Genomic DNA, 13,637 nt, shown 5'->3' with positions numbered 1-13,637 from the left:
TATATAGTATTTCTCGAGAAAAATTGAAAGAGGAAGAGTCATCCCGCCTAACAAAGAAGAGAATGAATTTTAGCTTAGCCAACATCAAATACATAGTGAAGGATGGGATGATTCTGAGAGAGATCATGATCATCAAATGCATGGAGAATATATGAGTGATTTTTGGGTTGTTGATTCGAGAATTGGGTATGATTATAAAAATGAAGGCCCCATAGTATCTCAAATCCATAAAATGTAGCCCAAGGAAGAATACAATTCTCCACAACTTATTATTAAAAATATTGGTTCTTTTGAAGCCCTTCTTAATGATTAGGAAGAAGGTCTCTTATTTATGTTCCAAGATGCGACAATTAGGCCAAAGAATATCTTTTCATAATTAAGTATAATTCCAATAGCCCTTGTGCGAAACATATTGAGGAAGGTACTTCCTTTAGCCATTCCACAAATAAACGATTTTTATTCATGTTTGAGCACTCCTCCCCTTGTTGTGTTCCTAGCCTAGAAATAGACGTTTGTGATGAGATTCATTCACCTAGTTTTGATGAAGAGCTAGTTTCCCCATGAAAAATGGAGAATCATGGTTTTCCCCCAAGTACAATGATGGTTCGACCTCTTATTTTCCCAAAATCCAAGTTAATATCATCCTAAATGTGTTTGAGTTACTCAATCCTTCTTACCCTGGGGATGATAGGCCTGAGATAGTTCTTCATCAAAGTTTCATGTACTTGACTGTTGACGTTTCCATCTTCTGGTCAGAGAAACAAATTTAGTCCTATCGATTGGTTTCTTTCGCTTCTTCAAGGGTTCCTTTCTATGGCATATGGGTCTCTTATTTTCCCATTGCTTTCCCTCACAATCCCTCATACTATTCTTCCCATTTGTATTTTTGATCCATTTCTTAAATAATCATAGAAATGTGTGTTCTTATATTGATCAATTGACATGTTGTTTTCATTGGATATATGATTATACTTAGCATGTGCATAATGTATTATACATGTTAGAGTAGGATGCATTGCATGCTAATTTTTATAACATCATATTCTTTTGTCATGCTAGATTAGGTGCATTTATATTATTTTTTTTTATCTTGTGTTGATATTTATGGCCTAATATAAGCATAAGAAATCATAAGACACAATAAGAACATGTTTCCCCATGTGCTTGGTATTTGACATGTGAAGTAAACAAGTCAGCGGTCCCGAGAGATTGTTGGTGTTCTCATGACCTCCCTATTCTACACTCGTCTGAGATATCATGTCCCTATTAGAGCTAGATGTTAACCACCACCTATGGGTGATATCCATAGGAGAAAATTTATCTCCTAGATGGTCCTCAGTCGGCAACCAACAACCCCTTGTAGCCACCAGATAGCTCCATGTGCCACTATCTCTGCCACCTGAGCCAACCATATGCTCACTTGCCCATCTATTATGATTGTATGTTTGAAGGTGAGCCTTCCAACCCCGTAGAAATGGATTTTCATTGTGTAGTTGGGTTTTGTTTTTCACTTATCATGGAAAATTTTGGGCATGGATTAGTGGGGGGATTCGGTGGAAAGAGTCGACATGGTTTGTACTCTTGTCTCCTCTATCCAATTTGATGGTTAAACTTGTGTCCTAATCTTGTGGGATCTCCTTTATTAGCTACTATATTTAGGGGTGGCACTACATGGAAAACCTTTATTTTGGTTGTTTGGTCGTGCTTCCCGACACCATACACATCATGTTGATCTAAAGATGATCTGAGGTTGTCATTGATGTAAACCCAAGAACCAACAGGGGCTACCCTCATATTTCAAGGGAATTTTGACTTGACAACTTACTCTATTTTGAGTCAAGGATCTTCTAGATGGATTCTAGCCGTCGAGATGTTTCTGTTGATATATGGCACACCAAGTAATTCTTCACAGTTTGAGAGATATTCATGTTTGAAGTTAGTAACCCCAGCTAATGGGCTAAAACCCTATGGGATTATGGCATGGCACTCATAATTGGTTTTGTTCATTGAATAGTTAATAATTAATAAGTTTTTAAGCTCCTAAAATCCCTCCAATATTCTCTATAGAAGCCCCTCTCAACTCTATAAAAAGAAATCTCATATATCCTCCAAATGTAGTGATCATGGAATTGTCACTATAACTTCATTTCTACGAAGTCTTAGAATAGGAAATGAAAACCCATTTTATTTGAAATCATGATGAAGTCATGACCGAATTTCAGTTCTTGGGTTGCTATATTTTTGGAGATATGATCTGTGGAAGTTAGTGTTTTTACAGGCTGCCGAATTTCATCTCAGACAAGTGACATTGGGAAAATTGTCATAACTCTCTCTCTCTCTCTGAGAAGAGGATTGGAATTCTGTAAAAAATGGCAGATAGTGCACGGACTGTAGTTTTCTGTGTATCAATTTCATATCCAAAGGAGGAAACAGTGACACATGGCACATCGTACAAGTTTGCTCTACGGAAATAGTCCATAATTACGTCATTGTGAGAAATTGGGTATAAATTTGTCTTGAAGAGTCCAAATCAGGTCAGACCTATGGCATTGGAAAGAAGACTTGGAGGGATTCTACACGACCAAATATCACATGTTGGGGATCTGAAATCATAGAGATACATTAGATTAAATATCGTGCTCCTAGAAGGCAAGAAAAACTAGATCAAGTGTTGTCAAGGGGTGCAAAGGACCAGACTTTCTAGGGCAGCAAAGAGCAAGGTCCAACAAAATGATGCAGTAGAGGTAAGCTACAAGTAAGCATATTTTGTATATGCATGTTCATCTCCTAATTGCATTAGGTTCTTTGTATTCTAATTTGTTGTTTTTGTTTACCACTGACATATGCTCTGCGGGAAGAGGTAAGTTTTTCTATTATCATGTCATGGGTATTTCCTTGAAGACTTTTTGCAAGTATTATATATTTATCAAGAGAAGACTCAATGCATAATCTAATGTTTTGAAGAATGAGAAAGGGTAGCATGAACAGAGCAACAATCAAGGTGAAAAACAGAAGCAAGAAGTTCACCACATGACGTCTTCAAGTGGGCAGCACTGCATACAGACATTGTAAAAGTATCATTGTACAGAGTCATTGTAAAAGTTGTACAAGTGTCTATCTTCCAAGAGTTGAAGAGGCAGTGTCAGGAGGTCTAGGATCATCATTAGATGGTTGTGTCATAGTTAGGGTTATGGTCTAGTGTGTCATCTTCTTCCACATCATTCTATATCATTGTAAAGTGGACCATTTTCCCTGGTACGGGAGTCCATTCTTCTTTTATTCTTCTATGGGGTGGTAGGGTGGTGCTAGGCTGGTGCATGAAGTCACAAATAGGTTCAAGCCTGTGAAAAATTCAAGGTGGTAGGGTGCTTCTTGGGTGAGTTGTAGCTCATTGGGTTTTGGGGCATCTGTTCAGTTGACTACTGAAGAATCTCGGGCGTTGGAGTGTCCATCTAGTGGGAGCTGGAGAAGAATGATTTTCTAGATTCTAGGAAGTTGGAGCTTTCTTGTCAATTGGAGTTGAAGATTAAATAATTATTAGAAAAGTGTTCGGTGGTTTTTGACCTGGAGGGGGTTTTCCACATAAAATTTTTGTGCCTCTTGTGTTCTTTTATTTACTGTTGTTACTTCCTAAACATTAATGATAATTGAAGATTAACTAATTCTTTGAAAAGATTTAAAAGTGCTAATTGCTAAGGATATTGATTCCCCCCCGCCCCCCAAGTATTTTCCAACAATTGGTATTAGAGCTTGGTTCCTTCAATAACATATTAACCGCTGGAAGTCAGTTTTCAGAGCATAGACACAGGAAAGTCTAAGAAGCGGGTTACAAGGATTTCAAAGGAAGGTACATATACAACAAAATCCCAAGAAAGTGAGTATTGTGTACCAACCCCTGATTTTGATGCAGATAATTACTGGATATGGGAATCCAAGATGGAAGTATCTTTGCAGGCACATGGAGTATGGGAATCAATTGTTTCTGGAGACACATCTATTGATGAAGCTAAAAGGTACAATTCAATGGCCATGAATGTAATTTTGGATGTTTTGCCAAATTCTGTGAAAACAAAATTTGGTCAATGTTCAACAACTATAGCTCTTTGGGAAGAGCTTCATAATCTCTATTCAATAAAGAAATCACGTCAATATGTTATTGAAAAATTGGATCCTTTTGAGTATGATGAAGAAGGGTTGACCATAGAAGAATTTTATGAGGCAATCCAACTTATAAAAGAGCTCAAGGCTGAGAAGATATGTTCCAATACTCTTGAAGAACAAGTTCAAGGTATCAAAATTGAAGTTGAAGAACACAAATGTATTAAAGAGTCACTTCAAAAGAAGTTTGAAGAAATCAATAATTTAGTGACATGAGACCTCAAGAGAGAAGTCAAATAGAAGCAACAAGAACTCGACACAATATTTGTAGAGATTAGCATAATCACACAACAGATGCAGGAAGTGGAAATTGAAAGGAAGGAATCTGATCAAAGATACATATCCACCTTGACCAAAAGAAAAAGGAGTTAGAAACATCTTCAATAGAAATAAGTAGGCTCAAGATTGAAAATGAGAAGCAGAAGGAATAGATACAGGTTCTCAACAAAGAAGTAGAGAAGACCACTCTTCTCAAGCTACAAGTTGAGGAGGCAGAAAAAAAGAAGGAAGATCTTGAAAAGACGGTTTTAAGAAGATCTTTCTCAAAATCAAGAAGAACTTGATGCAACATGTGATGTGATCAAAAAACTTAAGGGATCATAAAAAGAATACTTACAAGATAAGACATATGAGGGAGCAAAAATGAAGGCAATTAAAGATGGTAAAGCTCCAATTGATGAAGGTACAAGCTCCACAGCTTCATAGGATGATTTTAAGAAGGAGGTTGATCAAAGTGAAAAGCCAAAGACGTATGTTGCAACTCAAAAGAACAAGACCAAAGCAATCAAGAACAAAGGACCATAAGAAACTAAAACATCGCCTCCAAAGAAGAATGAAAAATCTTCTAGGTATGTTCATTTATTTATTGGTTATTTCTTTCTATGTGCTAACTATGGACATATGGCTAGGGATTGTGAAGTTTTTGACAGGTACAATCATTATCTGCAAAACCCTAGAAGAAAGTTTGCAGGATCACGAGATAGGTTCCACGATGATTTTGTCAGAAGAGAATACATGCTAGATGGGCCAAATATTGAATGTTTCAAATGCCATAACTATGGCCATAGCACTCGTGGCTGAAGATATCAGATGGAATCGCCTATCGACAACATTGAATGCTTCAAGTGTCATAACTATGGGCATATGGCTCGAGATTGTAGGAATGAGAAGGTCTGGAAAAGGACATAGGTACAGGAAGACAAAGAATATAACAAGGTTTTAGCAGTTATGATTTCAGAATTTGTAAAATAAAAAGTTCATGAGGAATTAGAAATTGCTTCAGATAATGACTCAAGTCAAGATGGCTCGTTAGATGACTCACTATTTTGAACAATCTAGCTTGTTGACTCCTTAATGTTTGTACAAGAGGAGTCTATGCAACAGTATATGGCACAAGTCTATAATTGACAGGAAGGTAGTTTGAATAAGATGGTAGTTTCATTAAAGGTTCAGGGGGAGAAAAATAGTTTAAGGATTATAGGTTACCAGGAACAAGACAAGATTAGTTTGCAAAGGATATGCACAAGTGGAAGGAATTGATTTCGACAAAACATTTTCTCCAGTTGCCAGAATGGAAGCCATTTGGATATTTCTTGCCTATGCATGTTCAATAAAAATAAAAGTCTACCAAATGGATGTTAAGTCAGCATTTCTAAATGGAGAATTAGAAGAAGAAGTTTACATTGAACAACCTGAAGGTTTTCTACTATCAGAAAAAGAAGACTATGTTTGCAAGTTAAAGAAGGCTTTGTATGGTCTCAAGCAGGCTCCCAGAGCATGGTATACTCGTCTTGATGGATATCAACATCAACAAGGGTTCAAGAAAGGTACTGCTGAGCGATCTTTACGTACAAATAGATAAATATAATTTAACAATCGTTGAGGTATATGTGGATGATATAATCTTTGGTAGAAATGATGATCGACTAAGTAAGAACTTTGCTACAAAGATGCAAAGTGAGTTCAAGATGTCTTTACTTGGAAAGTTGACATACTTCTTAGGACTTCAAATATCTCAACAAGAGAAAGTAATATTTATATGTCAAGCCAAGTACATCAAGGAAATGCTCAAGATATTAAAAATGGAAGATTGAAAACCCGTCCTTACTCCGATGGTAATAGGTTACAAATTGAGTATAGACGATGCATCTAAGGATGTGGATCAGAGGTTGTAAAAATCTATGATTGGTAGTCTTATATATGTAACAACCTCCTAGCCAGATGTTATGCAAGCAGTTGGAGGAGTAGCAAGGTTCCAAGAAGCACCAAAAGAATCACATATTATTGTCATCAAAATAATTCTTCGATATCTAAAGGGCATAACAGAATATGGCTTGTGGTATCCCAAGGGAAACAATCTCATTATTCAAGCCTTTACAGATGTAGATTGGGTAGGAAGCGTTGATGATTGTAAGAGTACTAGTGGAGCAACATTCTATCTAGGTGGTTGTCTTGTATCATGGTTGAGAAAAAAGAAAACCTCAATCTCGTTATCCACAGTAGAAGTAGAATATATCACAATAGCAGCTTGTTTTACTCAAGTTCTCTAGATGAAGAAAACTTTTCAAGATCTTCAGGTCAATTTTGATGAGCCTATTCCCATATTTTGCGATAACACCAGCGCCATCAGTATCTCCAAGAATCCTGTGATGCATTCCAAAATGAAGCACATTCCAATTAAATATCATTTCGTTAGAGAGTAGGTCACCAAAAACAATATCAAACTTGAATATGTTAGTACAAAAGAAAAAATCGTTGATATATTCACTAAACCTTTACCTCGTGAAGCATTTGAATATCTTCGCCAGAAGCTTGGGATTCTCTAAAGTTATCATTAGATTTTCCTTAGAAAATAAAGGGGGAGTGGAAGCGTGTACAGGTCCGCAAGATGGTTGTGTGTCAGGGGGAGTTACCCTTTTCCATTGATTTCAAAGGGGGAGTGAAGGTAGTAAGAAGAGGTGCCCTGATCACAGGGGAAATACTTGTGTTGCCATCAATGCCAAGGGGGATATTGTTGATCTAAAGATGATTTGAGGTTGTCATTGATGTCAGGGGCTACCTTGATCTTGCAAGGGAATTTTGACTTGAAAAATTACTCTATTTTGAGTCAAGGATCTTCTAGATGGATTCTACTCGTCGAGATGTTTCCGTTGATATATGGCATGCCAAGTAATTCTTCACGGTTTGAGAGATATTCATGTTTGAAGTTAGTAACCCCAGTTAGTGGGTTAAAACCCTATGGGATTGTGGCATGGCACTAATAATTGGTTTTGGTCATTGAATAGTCAATAATTAATAATTTTTTAAGCTCCTAAAATCCCTCCAACATTCTCTATAGAAGTCCCTCTCAACTCTATAAAAATAAATCTCATATATCCTCCAAATGTAGTGATCGTGGAATTTTCACTTTAACTTCATTTTTGCGAAGTCTTAGATTCTGAAATGAAAACCCATTTGATTTTAAATCATGATTAACGTCGTGACCGAATTTTAGATCTTGGTTTGCTATATGTTCGGAGATATGATATGTGGAAGTTAGGGTTTTTACAGGGTTCTGAATTTCATCTCAAAGAAGTGACCTTGGGAAAATCGTCATAACTCTCTCTGAGAAGAGGATTGGAATTCTGTAACAAGTGGTGGATAGTGCATGGAATTTAGTTTTCTTTATATCAATTTTAAAGACGAAGGAGGAAACAGTGACACATGACACATCGTACAAGTTCGCTCTAGTGAATTAGTCCATAATTAGGTCATTATGAGCGATTGGGCATAAATTTGCCTTGAAGAGTCCAAATTGACTCAGACCTGTGGCATTGGAAAGGACTCAGAGGGCTTCTACAGGACCAAATATCACATGTTGGGGATCTAAAATTGCAGAGATACATCAGATTAAGTATCGTGCTCCTAGAAGGCAAGAAAAACTAGATCTTCTACAAGCATCTTTTGTATATGCATTTTCATCTCTTAATTGCATTAGGTTCTTTGTATTCTAATTTGTTGTTTTTGTTTACCACTGACATATGCTCTGAGGGATGAGGTAGGTTTTTCTATTATCATGTCATGGGTATTTCCTTGAAGACTTTTTTCGGGTATTATATATTCATCAAGAGAAGACTCAATGCATAATCTAATGTTCTAAAGAATGAGAATGGGTAGCATGACAAGAGCAGAAATCAAGGTGTAGAACAGCAACAAGGAGTTCACCACATGAAGTCTTCAAGTGAGCAGCATTGCATACAAACATTGTAAAAGTATCACTGTACAGAGTCATTGCAAAAGCATATTTGTAAAAGTTGTACAAGTGTCTATCTGCCATGACTTGAAGAGGCAATGTCGGGAGGTCTAAGATCATCATTAGGTGGTTGTGTCATAGTTGGGGTTATGGTCTAGTGTGTCGTCTTCTTCTACATCATTCTATATCATTGTAAAGTGGACCATTTTCCTTGGTACAAGAGTCCATTCTTCTTTTATTCTTCTATAGGGTGGTAGGGTGGTGCTAGGCATAGAAAATTTTAGGGGTGAATGTTTGCCCTTTGGCGAAATTAAGGGGTTTTAAATTTTGAGTGGGCGAATATTTTGTATCATAGTACATTTTTACAAATCACCTCAAATAGCCCACCTTATTTTAAGGGAGAGGGTAAAAAAGGTAAATTTAGCCCTTGAAATGAGGAGTTACAACCTTCCATTCGCCCATTTTCAAGAATAGGTTTTATTTAAGTAAATCCATTTGCCCATTTTCAAGAATAGGTTTTATTTAAGTGAATCCTGTGGGCCAAAGGCCCAAATACCATATTTATAAAAGAGGTATGGTAAATTAATAAAAATATAAATAAATGAGAGGTATGGTAAATAAATAAAACATTTTTTATATTTACTCCATAAGTCACCTTATATACATGCAAGGGTGTAAACAAATAAAAATGTAAGTAAAGTGGAGGTATGGTAAATAAATAAAACATCTTTTTATACTTACTCAAAAGGTATGGTAAATAAATAAAAATATAAATAAACTAGACGCATGGTAAATAAATAAAACCTCTTTTTATATTTAGTCCATAACCCTCGTTATGTTTATGAAGGCTCAAGAAAGAGGTTTTAATTAAGTGAATCCTATGGGCAAAATACCATATTTGTAAAAGAAGTATGGTAAATTAATAAAAATATAAATAAACGAGAGGTATGGTAAACAAATAAAACATTTTTTTATATTTACTCCATAACTCACCTTATATTTATGAACACTCAAAAAATGCGTTATATTTAGGTGAAACCTATGGGAAAAATACTATGGGACAAATACCATGGACTAGATTGTTATTAATATCATGCAAAAAAACATTATTAACCTTAATATTAGTATTAATAAAAAAAAATGGCACATGGTATTGACCCATGGTATTCACCAAAATGGCACATGGTATTGACCCATGGTATTCACATGGAATGTAGCGTATTTAAATGGGGGAATTAAACAAGCATAGATCCATCTTTACTCGGGTTCTACTAACCCCCGAGAGGTATCAAATATCGTGATATGAAAACTAGCATAGAGTGAAAAAATATTTGATCCGATCAAGAGTAAAAATGGATGTTGTAATTTAATGTATGTTAAACATTTTAGCTTGGTTAAAATAAAAATCAACTATTAATTTTATTAATTTTTATAAATTACTAATAGTAATTAACCCATGGTATTGACCCATGGTAATACCATGGTATTCATGTGAGCATACACTATTTAAAGGGGAAATTCTCATCTTAGATCCATCTTAATTCTGGGTCTACCAAGTGCTCATAGGGATAAATAGATTGCATCCCCCTAAGAGTGGTAGATGTGGAGTTAAGATGGATATAGGTTGGTTTTTATGATAATGAAGATATTAAATAGACTTAGGAAATTATATTGTAAAAACATCTTAAGTTGAATGGTTAAAGCATAGACATTGGACAAGTATATTTGTATACTTCTGTTTTAAACTGAAACAAATCTAGGGCTAAAAGGAATGGATTGATTTCACTAGTCATCCTTCTATAACTTTCCAACATATGCTGGAGTAAACAGATTGTAATTTGGGTGATTTTTCTAATTGCAAACAGGAACATACTTGTGTATTGGCAGGGTGGTTACGAGGTCCCTAGAAGTGATGAATTAATTTGATTTTTTCTTGGTTTTATATATAGTATTAGGTTTTTTCTCATGCTTTCTATGAATGGCACGGGTGAATTTTATCCTACACCCACTAGGTTATCGATATGTAAATTCAGTAATTTTGATTTCAAAAGATATTTTAAAGAAATGCAATGATTTCATTTGTGTATTCAATAAACACAAGATTTTATAATTGAGGATTTGCCAAAAAATTATATGTACATATCATATTATTGATAAAATCGCCTTCCATTTTTCCTATATACCATGGAGATTCGCCCATTTATTATACATGTAAATTTAGGGGGGGTTCTTAAAATTTTCCCTAGTGCTAGGCTAGTGCATGAAGTCATCAACAGGTTCAAGCTTGTGAAAACTTCAGGTTGGTAGAGTGGTGCTAGGGTGAGTTGTATCTCATTGGGTGTTGGGGAATCCATTCATTTGACTATTGAAGAATCTCGGGTGTTGGAGCATCCATCCAGTGGGAGCTGGAGAAGAATGATTTTCTAGATTCTAGGAAGTTGGAGCTTTCTTTTCAATTGGAGTTGAAGATTAAAAATTATTAGAAAATAATTTGGTGTTTTTTGACCCAGAGAGGATTTTTCACCTAAAATTTTTGTGCCTCCTTTGTTCTTTTATTCACTGTTGTTACTGCATAAACACTATTGATAATTGAAGATTAACTAATGCTCTAAAAAGATTTAAAAGTGATAATTGTTAAGGAATACTGATTCACCCCCCCCCTCAGTATTTTCCAACACATCACTCCCCTCTGCTCATTATAACCCCATTCACCATATTTCCCACTTGGGCCCACGTTTGTCCATTGGGTCCACAAGGAGTAAGACTACCCCTCCCCTTGCCCACATTTTGGGTCAGACTTAGAACAATGCTCTGAAGGTTGATGAAGCTAAGAAAAAAGGGAAAATATAATTTGGCCACTCTCAACAGGAAATCTACCATAAAATGCAAAAGATGGCTAGGACATACAAATTTAGCACATGGGAAAAAGCCAAACATGAGCTATACCCCTATCATTATGGCCATCACCTTGGTTCCTAGGGCCCTTTATATTTTTCCCCTTTATCATTAAGGAACCCATGATTGTCCCAACCCTTGGTGGGAGATGAACTACCCCACCTTATGGGGGTATTCGCTACTATATCTTACACTTCATGCTCTCATCCCCTAGAGCCCCCAACAGTTATGAAAGGAAAAATCAATAAAACAAAAAAGGAATATGGAGAAGGGTGGAAAAATAAAGGTCGGAGTAACTCATGTACCATGATTTCTCCCTCCTTCATTCATACACCCAAGCGTGGGCTTCCCCTATCATAGTTACCATTGTACTATGGCATGTGTCTTGGAGCCTTCACCTAATGCCCCACTCTGTTCCATCATTATATCACATGCCACTTTCAATTTGATGGATGTAACATGGACATGTCACTCCCTTTAAAGGTTGAAACCGCCTAATAGGGTCCTTGGTCAACCTCATTCTTGAACTTGGAAACACATGTATGTTCTAAATCCCAGTATGGAAGGGCATGCAACTATAAAGTGTCCAATTGGGTGCATTATTTGTAAGCTCATTTACTCAATTACATTAATGTTTGGTTGTACTGGAAGGTGAGGGGATGCATTATATCTTGTACAAGATTGTAAATGGGTCTTCATCTTGGGTTTGGTCTCACTATATGGATTCTAAGCCCTCCAGAGGGTCATATTGGAATTTGAAGGGTGAACGTTGAGAGCCCTAAGCCTCCACCCTAGCAGAGAGCAGATTTCCACTTCATGGGATCCTTCAGTTCCACTCATTGCTTGCTTGTGTTCCATTTATTTGATGATGATGATGCACCTAGACCACTAGCCTGGTCAGCTACACTCTTGCACCACAGACTTTCCAACTGATCGATGGCCCAGATGAGGATGTGTCTCACCATTGGAGACAATGGGAGGGCTTGCATCATTCTTCCAACCCTTACAGATGGGATACATTCTTTTTCAATACATTTGGAGACCCATGAGGATGTTTTATGCCCCCATAGCCACTTGGGGGCACCATAGGTCATTTTCATGGATATCATGGGGCCAACTCCTTCATCACTATGTTTGGAGTTCATTAATTCATCTTGGCACACATTGGACTCCACTAGGCCTCTTCAATGACCCTTCATCCTATTGTATCTATCATTTTCCCCTCTTGAGAGGCTTGTTTTTATATTATGGATCTATCTTGGTGGGCTTGTCACTAAGTAATGTTAATTTTTCACATTATTTTATCAGGTAGGGCATTATTAGGCCTAATTAATTAAATCTAACCCCTTAGGGATGATATATATTGATGTGTTGATCATTTCATTTGATCATCACTTGTTCTTGGGATATATACTTCTAAATATTTCGGACCTGTAATTTGTGGAATGATTTAGATCATTAAATGCATTTCGATGTGTGGAATATTTTTGCTCTTTCTCTTAGAGCTTCTATTTTTCAAATGTGATGAATGGATATACTCTCTTGTCATGTAAGTCTTATTTTCATGCGAATTTCTCGATAATTTGTGTCTAATGTATGGACCGATATGCTTTGATTTAGCTTCTGCACTAAAATAGAATGCAAATTTATAAAACACTTGTAATACTAGTCTATTGCATATGTTTTTCATCTTTGCAAGAAGAGTGAATTTTCCTAGGGGTAGGTTGTGCACCTTTTACCTTGAAATTCCATTAAATATTTCATATCAAAGTATAAAAGTCTAAAGTTGTTTTGTAGCTGCATCCATTAGTAGTGAAGCTACTTATTTAGGCCTCCTTGATGAGTGAAGTTCCTGAGTCTTGATCATTTTGACTCCAATATTCCCAATAGCCAGGAACTAGTCCTAGATCCTTGATGATGAACCCTATTTTTTTTCCCTTTTCCTATTTTTATACCCTAACCCTAGAAGACCAACTAGGGCCTAACACAAATGACATTTGAGACAACTTCTTGAGGTGTAAATTGGTACACTATTGCGTTGTTTCTTTCTCTAAGCGCCCTAAAAGTTTCAAACATTTCCCATTGCTAGTTTGGGAGAAATCTCAAGCCCTAGCTCAAAAATCATTTATGTTCTTCACCTTCATTGGTTAGAGGCATTTCTAGGGTCATTTTCTCTCAAAAACCCATTGAAAGTTCACCTTTCTTCGACCCTTTTCTTCTAATCCTTGCCTTACTAGTCATATCGTTGACAATCACCCCAAACCCTAGGCCCTGCTTAAATCCCCTAGGTGTCTCTTATGGTCCCAACCTTTGTATGATCTATATTTCATAAATCCTTAAGAGAGGTCCTCCT

This window comes from Pinus tabuliformis, chromosome 6 (assembly GCF_031772625.1).
Source record: "Pinus tabuliformis cultivar Carrire ecotype Pingquan chromosome 6, CPIR1, whole genome shotgun sequence".
Taxonomy (NCBI): domain Eukaryota; kingdom Viridiplantae; phylum Streptophyta; class Pinopsida; order Pinales; family Pinaceae; genus Pinus; species Pinus tabuliformis.
This window is presented reverse-complemented; position numbering follows the sequence as displayed.